The sequence below is a fragment of the Marmota monax genome, unplaced genomic scaffold (genome assembly GCF_021218885.2).
Source record: "Marmota monax isolate L192 unplaced genomic scaffold, Marmota_monax_Labrador192_F-V1.1 WCK01_AAM20220418_F8-fsc00001, whole genome shotgun sequence".
Taxonomy (NCBI): domain Eukaryota; kingdom Metazoa; phylum Chordata; class Mammalia; order Rodentia; family Sciuridae; genus Marmota; species Marmota monax.
In genome coordinates this window covers 19487159-19500179 of record NW_026693777.1, presented here as the reverse complement: position 1 = coordinate 19500179, position 13021 = coordinate 19487159, and the positions used below count along the sequence as shown (strand labels likewise).

General features: G+C 33.1%; 1 protein-coding gene across 17 annotated transcripts in view; it reads left to right on the top strand.

The window, feature by feature from the left end:
* Positions 1 to 13021, top strand: part of Gphn (gephyrin) — a 602369-nt gene that overhangs the window by 430602 nt on the left and 158746 nt on the right. The window lies entirely within an intron of this gene.

Genomic DNA, 13021 nt, shown 5'->3' with positions numbered 1-13021 from the left:
TGAAGAATTGTGGAAAAGTTTTAATAGCTGACATGGAAGAGTTTTGAGTTGAAAATCTTTGCTGAATGAGTTTCTGCAATTTGACTTGATTGTATTACTCATTATATCACCTGAGCTATACAAGACACAGCAAAGCTATCTCAGACAACCCTGAGAGGGGTAGAAAAAGCAAAAGAGTTCATGGTGAAACTACCTAGGACAGCAATTCAAAATTTAACAGCACTCTCAATTCAATAGATACTTATATCTAAAAATATGGGTTGAAAATATTGGCATTGTATTTGTTTCTAGAATAAAGAGTATGATAGGCTTTTTAGATTATCTCAAATTCTGAATTTGAGAAATCTAAGCTAACGGATTTGTAGGTATAATGCCCATAAACCAGTGTAATCATAACAAATATGTGTAGATCCTTGAGGCATGGCTTAGGGCAGTACCAACTCTTTGGTAATCACAGCCATCCTTGGCAATTATTTACATTTCTAAAAACACAATGATATATCTGTTAATAGAACATATTTGAACACATAGCTTTATCCCCAGCCCTTTCATTTTTTATTTCCAGACAAAGTCATGCTAAAATTGCCCAGGCTGACCTGGAACTTGCCATTCAACCTTCCAAGTTGCTGGGATTGCATATATACACTACCATGTCTAGTTGCTTCAATTTATCTTTAAAATAATCAACTGGTTTATAGTACCACTTTAATATTTTGTAAGTGCTAGTGGGGATAGAATATGCACATACACAAAAATGTGTATGTGTGTGTTGCATTTATAAATACACAAATCATATGTAGAGAAAGAGATATGGTATACACACACATTTCTGACCAGTTTCCTATTTGTTGTGCCGAGAGAGCAATAAAATAAACTAACCCAAAAGCAAAGAAAATATCCCAAAACTACCCTGGCTGACCCTGACCAAGCCATGTGTCATAAATCTGTGGGAGAAATACACAGGAAATCAAATCAAACAAAACAGGAATTTAAAGGAAACAAAAAGCACAAACAATGAATCAAAGCATCTCAATATATTTTGGGTTTGGTTGTTAATGATTGCTAAAAATAGAAATTATTTATGAATAAACTTTTACTAGTTTGGTGATTATTGAATGCCATGTGATTTATCTTCCCATAAATTTTGAAATGCCTCAACATTTCAAAGTACAGATCCAGCTATTTGGAAAATACTAACAAGTGGGTCAACTGTAATATGCTACCACAAGAGTTTTTATGCAAAAATTTATTTATAGTAAAACTTGAATAAACAACAACAAAAAAGTGTGTGTGTGTGTGTGTGTGTGTGTAGTTTAAATTACAGTGCTGGGATCAAACCCAGGGCTTCATGCATGCTGGATTCTGCTGCTGAACTATATCCCTAATCCCTATATTCTTTCTCTCCCACCCCATCCCTAGTACTGGGGATTGAACCCAGGGATGCTTTACCACTGAGTTATACCACCAGCCATTTTTTTTGAGATAGGGTCTCAATAAGTTTCCCAGGCTGTATTCAAATGTGTAATCCTCATGCCTTAGCCTTCTAAGTAGCTAGAATTATTGGTGTATGTGTCCAATTCCTATATTCTCTTTAATCATAGATACCTTTGTTAATTTTTAGGAAATATCAGATTTTCCCAAAAGACCTTTTTTTATACTGCTTTGATAAAACCATAAGTCTAAATACTATCTGTGTCTCCTTTTGTTACCAATCTTTGGCCTTTCTGACCAATCACAACAGTTTCTTTGTATTTGGAAGAGATTGCAAACAGTTCTAGATCAATAGAGATTGAGGAAAGTAGTTCTAGGATCTAGAAATTGGTAGTTGGTGTAATAATCTTAATAGTTATTACTATTACCCCTATTGTTATCATCACAGTAACATTTGTGTCAGGTGTAGTTATAAACATTCTACCTGCATTAGTTTTGTTCTCAACAATAATCATAGAAGTTAGGAACTCAACCAACATTTGAGCCTTTTGCACAGTACTAAGCTGTTCCCTCAGCCTTGGCAGTTCTAATCCCTTGATATTCATCTGACTGTCTCAGGTCTAAAATAATACTTATTCAGAGAACTCTTGTCTAATAGCTGTATCCTGTCCCTAGTCACTTTTTATCCCATTACTGAGTTTTGGTTTTTTTTTTATAACACTTCTTGCTATCAGAAACTAGCCTATTTATATACTTGCTAAATTGCTAACTAGCTGTCTTCTTTCAGAATGTAAATTCCAAGGTCTTATTTATGCTTACCCTGCTTCTAGATCAGACCCTAGCATTGGGTGCGTATTCAAGAAGTATTTGTTCAATAAATGAATAGTATTGTTCTTCTGAAATTTTGTTGATGTGAAAACTAATGCTTATAAAATTAAATAATTTAAGACTTTAGCTTTAAGAGATCAAATTAGTTCATGCCTCTGGATATACAGGTATACAGCTTATATTGAAAAACAATTTACAAACATCTAAAATAATCTGACTTATCTTGATAATGCTGGGAATAAGTTATATGAATGTGAATTTACACTAGTATGAGGGAGTATGGATGGAGCAAATGCAAATTTTTAATGAAATTAAAGTGGATGAAACAACTCTAACTACATATAAGTTCAAATTTAACAATGCTTTAAGAAGCCAAACATGGTTGTGCATACCTGAATCCCAGTGACTCAGGAAATTGAGGCAGGAGGATTATAAATTCAAGGACAACCTGGACAATTTAAGGAGGCCCTATCTCAAAATAAAAAGTGATGGGTATGCTACTCAGTGACAGAGTACCCTGGATTCCATTTCTAGTACCCCAAAATACCCAAAATCAATGTTCTAAGAAAGAATTTTCCTTCTTCAGACTTTTTCTTGTACATCATTATTTACCTTTCTCCTTTTGGATTAAAGATGTCTAAAATGTCTTATCCAAAAAAAAAAAAAATGTAGTGCTTGAATTCCATAGTAACACAAGGATCATATAGTTATCTTTTATATTACAGTTCTTTGATTTTAATAGGACTTTCCCTTAGGACTTACTCTTGGTTGAATCTTGACAAGATAAGATTAATAACCAAACTGAGTTTTCATCAGACTTTATGAAAAAGAAAACTGCAAAAATGTGTTTTGGAGCTGTGTAGTAGCTTAGTGATAGAGAACCTGCTTAGCATGTGCAAGACTCTGAGTTCAATCCCCATCACCACATACACACACACACACACACACAAAAAAAAATGTTATGTATTTAGCATTTGAAATTATATTTTAAGTTGAACTTTTAAAATAATAATGTATTTTCATAAATTCATTCCATTTTTAATATGATAAACTACATTTATAATATTGCAGTAAAAACAAAGACTGCAGTCTATTTAAAGTGACTGTAAGAGGTATTACATACAATCTTTGAAATCAAGGTATATAATTGGAACAAACTCTAAAACTAGAATCAATTAACAGACGTAAATTCTGTCAGGTACTCCCAAGCCATAGAGTTGTCAGATAAAATTATGCAAGAGTTTGAAACAGACAAAAAGATCACTGGCTCTTGGGGCTGAGGTTGTAGCTCAGAGGTAGAGCACTCCCCTAGCACTGCAAGGCGCTGGGTTCGATCCTCAGCACCACAAAAAATAAAAGCAAATAAAAATAAAGGTACTGTGTCCAACTACAACTAAAAAAAAATAATTTTTAATAAAAAAAATTATTACTGGCTGTACTGTTTGGGACTCTCTGAATCACCTCTCTTCCTTTTATTTTCAGAGCTATTGCACTACCATAAGTTGTGGTATACAGATAATGTTCATATTTTATAGAAATGCAAATTATATCCAATTGGCAATGTAATTGACTTTTTCCCTGTTATTAATCAGTTGATCAATCTGCAAATTCATTTTAATATTTCTAATGGTTCATATGTGTGCATGTTTTAAATCTTCTTTTGGATTAAATGGGCCATATTAATGATTATCTCATTTATATATCTTCTATGTGCCTTTTTAGTGGAAGTTAAGCATTTAGAGAAATAAGAGTCACTACTTTTTCAACCAATAATGACTTTGCAGCCTTTGATTTAGAAAGGGAAGCAATGGTAAACTATAAATAAAAACATACTAAAAAGGAAAATAATGGTATATTATAAAGGAAAACTACTATACTCTGTAGAAGCATTAGTTTTTCTTCTTTTATGAATGAATAAGTGATATGATGAGACACTCAATAATGAAAACCAAGAAGACTAGAAACTAGAAACTCAGTATTTTTTTAAATTTTTAGATGGACACAATATCTTTATTTTGTTTATTTTTATGTGGTGCTGATGATCGAACCCAGTGCCTCACATATGCAAGGCACATGCTCTGCTACAGAGCCACAACTCCAGCCCTGAAACTCAGTATTTTCAAACTCACGTTTAATGAAAACCAGTGCAACTTTCTTCTAGAAGTTCCAGAAAATGCATAATAATCATGATGTTCAATATTTCAGATTTTTATATTATTGGTCATATTTATCCTTTAGCATCTATCTCTTAATTAGTATTTTTAACACTTTTGATACAGGTCAGGCCTTACATAAAGTAATCTTACTTGATCTTACTTATGAGAGTTGCCAAAAATCACAAAAAAAAACTCAACATTTTTATTACAGATTCAGAATGTCATCCAGAGAAAAGTATAATACTAGTAATAATGTAATTACTAACACTCATAATACTTTCACTCTGAGATACTTTTCTAAAGAAACATTTATATACACTATTTTTTTATAATTTATCTGAGTATAAATAGATTTTATTGTTATATTCAGTTTATACATAAGGAAATAAAGGCCTAGAAAGATTATGACTCAGACATTATTTCACAGCTAATATTGATGGAACCAAGATTCAAACCTAGGCGGCTCAGAGTGCTGCTCCACAAAATATCTTTGATTATACCAGTTTTCCTTCACTTTATACACATTCCTATTCAGTGCTTCTCTGTACTAAGAGAAATACTCAGGAGCAAAGAGGCAATGGAAATTCAGGAGGTCTCATTAGAAATGCAATGATTTTGCCAGTAAATGGATAGAAGTGGAGACTATCAAGGTAAACAAAATAAGCCAATCCTAAAAAACCAAAGGCCAAATGTTTTCTCTGATATGAGGATGTTAATTCACGATAAGGAAGCCGGGGTGTTAGGGAAGAATAGTGTTTCTTTGCATTAGGCAGAGGGGAGTGACAGGAGAAGAGAGGTATCGGGGTAGGAAAGGTAGTAGAATAAATCAAACATTATTATCCTATGTGCATATATAACTACATGATTGATATGATTCTACAACATGTACAACCAGAAGTTAAACTCAATTTATATATGATGTATGAAAATGCATTCTACTGTCAGGTAGAATAACTAATTAGAACAAATAAAAAATATATAATAAAAAACAAGAAATGCAATGATTGTCTTTAGTAAATTGGAAAGATAGGGTCAACTACTGGTATAAAGACCATACCACTGGTTATCAGTGAAGAGTCCTGCTTCCCCACATATTGAAGTTTGAACAATAGAGAAGCACACTGAGGCAAGCATATTTTTAAATAAAGCAGGGTTTATTTAAAAAGGGGTAACATAGACTTTTCCCGGGAGGGAGAAAGGGGCCATAGCTTGTATCCTGGTATACCAAGAGATGAGGTGTTCTGCCCTTTTTATTTTTCATAGGCTTCCTTTGTTTTCCCCCTTCTCTTTCTCCTTCCTGCTTACATAACAAGGCCCAGGAATGCTTGATGGGATGGCCCAAAGGTGGGAAACTGGTGGGCTGAAGGGGGAAGGGTAGGATGGAGTAGGGACAGATTCTCCTGGGACAGATTACCTTGGCAACAGGTTGGAGCAGGGGCAGGTTCTTGATAAGGGTGGAGGAAGGGCTCTGAAGCAATTAACATTTCAATCCCTCAGGAGACAGTCTCTAACTTCCCAGACTCACTCAAAATTGGCCTCCTTGATCTGACTTGACTCGATTTACCTATCTATACTGACTGCCTGTCTAATTCTGGCTTCAAAGACAATTAAGTTTGAAAGTCAAAAGGGCTAAATTCTATTACTACCTTACTGTGTTACCTAAAACCAGTAATAATCCCTGACTGCTAACCTCTAGAATGAGGACAAACTACTTTATAAAATAATCAATTATTCATCAAAGGTTGGGAAATATTGTCATGAATAATCTGAAATTCCTGCTAGTCAAAAACATTTCATATAGCTCTAAAATAATTATTTAGCCAGGTAGCATATTCATTTTTATACTTATGATCAACATTAAAGTTCTCAGAACAAATACCAAATCAAAAATATTGGTACCAAAGGGAGACCAGGCTGGGATTTGCAGGGTTTTGTTTGTTTGGTCCTAGGGATTGAACCCAGGGACACTTTACCACTGAACCATGTTCCCAGCCTTTTTATTTTATATTTTGAGACAGGGTCTCACTAAGTTGTTTAGGGCCTTTCTGAGTTGCTGAGGGTGGGCCTTGAACTGCCTCAGCCTCCCCAGTTCCTGGGATTACAGGTGTACGCCACCAGGCCTAGCAGGACTTGCAGTTTCTACAGGTCACTGAGAGTGACTCTGTTTAGAAAATTTAGGCAATACATTAAGACTATTCACCATTAATCACTACTAATCATCAAATTAAGTTATCAAATTAACATTTTCTGGAAGCATGAAAATAACCAATTCTATTCTTAGGTATGCCATACATATATTTTAGTACTACAATATTCCCTTTAAGTACAAATAAGTAATCAATTTACTGATAGTGGAACATAAATAAGCTTTGGTTTTCAGTTGTAATTATCATTCACTTCATTAGATGTGTTGCCTCCACAGTTTTAGCATTTTTAGAAGAAGTTAATATGAAAAAGAAGAATTTTTCACATTAACCCAGGATTTAGGAAAACAGTGAAATTTAAAGTAATAAAAGTTTATATAACAGTAGGAAAACATTCAAGAATTGTCCTCTGAATAAGATTTAAAAATTGTTTTACTTATAAATATTGTCTCTGTGCCTGCATAGGCTTATGTTATTATATAGATAGTACATAGATGACTAAAATTTCAAAGATTAATTATGGATGTGTGTGTGTGCACATGTGCACACACAGGCACGTGTGTGTGTGTGTGTGTGTGTGTGTGTTTACCTTTGGTTAAGGGTTTTAAATGTGATGACTATTAAATGATTATACCATTTAATTAATCATCTAAGCCAATGGGAAAAGAGCAAGTAAAGCAGAATTTTTTAACCCTAAAGTTCTTATAACTTTTTTAAATAACCATGTTTCTTTATGTGTTTCCTAAATTCTTGATCTTTCTATAAGGTATCAGATATCTCTTAGCTATAATTCACTCACTTTTCATGTTATATATCTTAATACTATCAGTCTCAAATAAGCAAAAATCCTTTGTGAGCAGTAAAACAGCTTTACATACTATAGAAATGGCTCCAATCATACTTATATTAACAGAAATTATTCCCATCTGCTCAAATTGAAAAGAATAATTAACATAAAATAAACATTCAGATTTAGTAACTGTTTGCTATGTACAAAGAACTATTTGACATAGTGGGAAATATAAAATGAATTAAAGGTATAAACCTACAGTCTATGTGGGGCTCATATCAATAAATTTTATATAAGTAACTATGATAAATTAGTAGAGGTTTAAATAAGATGCTTTAAGAATTTCAGGAGCTGGGCACTGTGGCTCTCACCTGTAATCCCAGCTACTCGGAAGACTGAGACAGAAGGATTGCAAATTTCAGGCCAGTCTGGACAACTTAGCGAGACCCTGCTGCAAAATAAAAAATAAATAGGGCTGGGGATGTAGCTCAGTGAAAGAAGCTCCCTGAATTCAATCCCTAGTACTGCAAGATAAAAGTTAAGAGAATTTAGGGAAATTTAAACCAAATTGTTGTGATGGTGGCCCAACCACATGAATTCATTAAATGTCATCAATTTAACTCATTTAAAATGACTGAGTTTTATGGTAATTATAGCTCAACAATGTTCAAAAGAGTTTAGAAAAAGAAGATATTTCTGATTCAGGATTTTTTAAATATTTTTTGCAACTGATATAATCTAAGCTGAGATCTAAAAGGACAAGTAGAATTTGGATCAGGAAATAAACAACAGTGTATTCTAGAGTTTAAAAGCTCAAGAATGCAAGGCATTTTCTAGATGAACTGGTTCAGACTTTGTCCTATAATAGATTACGTGACTTGCATTTCTACCTGTGGTCATGACTATGACATTTCAGAAAAGTACTGGCCAATCCCTATTGGGTTTTTCCCCCTTTTGTGGGGTCAAAAATAAGAGCTTGTCTCAATTTTGAGCCAATGAGGAAATTGTAATGAGGAGGATGTATAGTTATCTTACAAATATGAGTGGATCCCCTGATCATAACTACTGACTTTCATTTCCATCTTTATTACTTCAAGTCAGTGGTGCATACATTATCTTCTTTGAGCTCCACAATAATTTTTTTTATTTCCCATGAGGAAACCAAGATTATGGAAGAAACTCATAGCCTAAAATACTGAAGCCATTCTGTAGGGAAGGTCAAACTATGTTGACCTGCTAAGAATAAAATGAGGGAGAGAAAATGGTAAAATAAATACAGCATCTTTGAATAGTTACAGAACTTCTAATTAAATTTTGAGATGCCCATATGAATTAAAGTTCATCTTATACAAAGAATATAAACTAGATGAAGTTAACAACTGTCATCAATAATAGGAAAGCAATGTTGAAATGTTTTCTGGTGAATTGATATAACCCTGTTAGTGACAAGAAGAGCCCATGTTAAGTAAGTTAGAGTAAAGTATGTAAGGAATTTCATTTCCAAATAGATAAACTTTTTTGGTTGTTTTTTTAGTTTTAACAATGTAAAAAAAGAATTTAAAATATTAGAACTTCTCAGTTTGCATAGGTAATCAAACACATAGAATTTTAATTTCTAATTTAAAATGTGATTATTGGTCAGTAAAATCATGCTAAAAATAGATTTTTCTTAATGTACATCAAAGAGGATGACTTTTGTTCTTGACTTGGACCCCATCTGACCAATTGCTCAAAATTTTTTCATATGGACTATACTGTGTAGCATTTACAAGAAAAAGAATATGAATTAGCCTGGTGAGCAGCAAATAGAGGTAGTTTTTGTGAAACCTGAGTTGTGTTAACCAGCAATCAAATGTGATCTTCATTTTAATATTTATATATTATCTTGTTATGAACCTATCTTTAACATGGGTTTTATTTTATTTGTTTCTCTCCTCTTACTTCTGTGAAATGCAGAAGGAAAAGGATGTTTGTTATTCATACATTTGTATCCCCACTAACTGCTGTTACACATCTGGCTTCCACTGGAGAGCCCCTGACATCGCAGGGAACGGTGATCAAAATTCCACACACTAGCTTCATGCTGGGGGCTCGTAGCTACTGCAGCATTGAAAGGGGATCTTTTTCCTGGCTTCTTTAAAATAAGCATGGTGATGGGATGGTTTAAGGGAAGAACACCTCTCAAATCACATGACCACTGCTGTGCTTCCGTGTGTCCTGCTTTCTTCATAACAGCTTGGCACTACATTCTTTCCCTGTATCTTGGTGGGCTTGTTTGTGTATGAGTGGGGTAGAGGGTAAAAGGTAAATGGATGAGTATACTTTATGCATGCTTCTTTCACTGTTGTTAGAGTGATGTGCCTACCCTTATATGTCACAAACTATGATCACATGAAATCTGTGTCCTGAGAGATTGAGCCATCTCTCCCTTTTTGGTATGAGATTTATGTTTTAGTGTGTTTTTATGTCTATATTCTCAGTTGTCCTTCATGTCGCATTAAACATAAGTTGAAAGTTCTCCCATAAGAGTTAGCTTTTCATGTTGGGCTGAAAAAAATCTTGATTTCCGTGTAGCAGTTCATGTTATTATAACCTATGGCTTTCAATTGTACCTCCCATAATGAAGAGCTGACTTTAAACACTGTGCTATTCTTATTATGACCTAAGCATAAGGTAAGTGATTTCTCTAACTGTATCTAAAGATTGTGGTTGTTTGTTAAATTGTTCTCAGCTTTTTTTTAAGGCATTTTCATTTTTCTTCCTTACCATTTATTATGTGCTTTCCCCCCTTTTGTTTTCTGTTTCATATCTTAATATTTCCTAATAGACAATGTGATCTTCAGCAAAAATTATATGTAAACATATGTTGAAATGAATTATTTGATGCCTCAAAGCACTCTTGATTAGAAAATAAATACTGGTGTTTTCAGTAAGTCTCTTATGTTTTTCATTTCCTCCATTGACTTTAATATAATGTACTATAGCTACATGTTATTTTAGTTTTGATTCCAATTGAAAGGGGAATTTTTTTGTCAGCACCATAAAATCAGTCAGATGTTAACTGTAGTAAAAGAACATGACCCAAAAGAATACAGTATTGAGTAATCTTATACCATACCCTTCATTCAGTCCTTCATTTTAATCCCTGACAAATTTGATATTAGGCCAAAATCTCAGGGTTTTGGTTTGGTTTTGTTTGCTTTTCAGACTTTCCTTTTTCCCCCCACTGATTAAAGCCAGTGTAACATAAAGAAAAAAAAAAAAACAACGAACCATAAAACTTAAGACAGACCTATGTGTTTCCTTCCTTATAGTTCCTAGATGTGAGAACAAGAGTAATAGTTGCTTCTTTATTCTTTCAAGTAAATCCTATTACATTATGAGCATATAAAAAGATTTTATGAAATTAAGTAATTTTTATAAATATGATCAGGTTCATAGTATATCATTTGGTGAATGCGTAAATGATAAAGTTTTTTAAAGAAGAATTTTCCTCGTGCTTTTCTAAATATATATGTGCTAAAATCACTAAAGTAAAGAAAATTTCATAGTCATTAATTTCAAAAGTGATTTCCCTCAAGCCTATAATCCCAGCTACTCGGGAGGCTGAGGCAGGAGAATTGCAATTTTGAGACCAAACTGGGCAACTTAATGAGACCCTGTCTCAAAATAAACGGCTGTGGATGTAGCTCAGTGGTAAAGTACCCCTGTTCAATCCTCAGTATATACATATATACATACATACATACACGCACATATTTTAAGTGATTTCCCTCAAATCTGGCTATATAGTCAATGTAACATAAATGAGAAAACATTGGTTCTACTACTCTTGGCATATTACAAACCCTGATAAATGCTCATATTCAGAGAATTGAATTGTTTTCATCATCCAAATGTCTCCTCTAAAGCTATTTGGAAAAAATAATTCTAAACTGGATTGTCACAAAGCAATACAGGTTTATTAAATTCATGTTATAAATGATTTCTTTGTTATTTAATTTTTAAGCCACCTAGGGGAGAAGAGGGTATTATGTTGTTGTTTTGGTAAAAAAAACAGCTGGTTCTTCACCACCATTTCCATTATATACATTATCTAATGTATATAATTGGCATTATGTAAATCTGTTGGAACATTTTATGAGACGTTTTAACTACTCATCTGAACTGCTCTGTTCATTGTAAATCTCTTGTTTCTATCCATACACTAGCTCCACTCTAGATTGGAAGGGCTTAAAGATGAACTCTGGAGGAATAGAGGCTTCGACTTAAGAGTAACTATTACTGATCAAAGGAGCTACTTTCCATTCGCAAACATTGCTTTGCGCTATGGATTTGGGCTCCTTCTGTTTCACATCTTGTTGAAGACTTTCTTGACTTCCATTTGACTTCTTTAAACTGTTTTTTGTCTTTCAACATTTTCCTCTTTCTTTTCTTTCTCTCTCCCAGATTTTTCTCTCACACTTTGAGCTTTCTCTTGTGTTCTTTGAATCACTTTTTAAAAAGTAGTTTCTCTCTTTATTAAACTTGTCTATTAATTTGTTTGTTAGTATGTGTTTCTTTTCTCCTTTAAAGCTGTAGTGGTATAGTTAACACTTATTTTCATTCCATAGTATGGTAACTTGCTTATTTCTTTTTCAGCAAGTTCATTAGTCATTCTTACCCTCTTGGTATGAATTTTTAGTAAGAAATTAGCAGAACATTTTCCATTTACATATTGTCCCCTTCTATTAACCCATACCTTCTTTTCTATTATCTAGATTTACTCTCTCCACCTCTCTTTCTTCCTTTTCTTTTCTTTTTGTCATTTTCTCTGTATTTCTTTTTCCCTTAAGATTCATTAATTTCTTTCCCATTTGGTCCAGAATTGTTCTTCAATTAGACTTCCAAGTAGAAGAATATAAGAGTTTTATCTTTCTGATCAGCTTCTTCATTATAGTTTATTGAAAACTAGTAAAAACAATCTGGGCCAAAAGAGAATAACTTTAACATTTGAAATTATTTTCTCTTTCTTTCTTTTTTGTGTGTGTATGTGTGTGTGATTTTTTTCCCTACCCCCCCATCCCCCGTCTGTATTTTGTGACATTTTTTATTCTTATTTCTTTAAACATTAACAGTTTTTTTCAGGGGAGGACAACCATAACCCACCCTAAGTTACAACATTCCTTTCATAAGTTGTTTCATATAATAGTAGATTGCTTTAAGCTATAGAAATTAATTTGTTGTATACATATCCACTTGGGGCAAGCTCCTGTGGAGTGGGAAAAAGAGGTATAGAGCTTTAATACAGTTATATCTAACATTAACAACAATGTTAATGCCATCCAACATGGTCCTTGAATGTTTTGAAACCTTTAAAAGAATGTTCCACTTTGACCTTAATATTGAGTCAGAACATAAGGGTTTTTTATTAAATTAGAAACATAATTGAGAGCTGACAAATAAATGAATTAATTAATTTTCAATAGAAGCATCTTTTATAACCAACGTATAATTATAATAAATTATTATAATCAACAAATCACAACAGCTATTAAATCAATGGTAAATGTTGTACATGAGGATTTTTCTATTTCCCCTCATTAACATATATATAATAAAAATAACTACAATAGAATGTTTTACTTTATTTCTTGAATTATATCATTACTCTGGTCAAGAGATATGCTAAA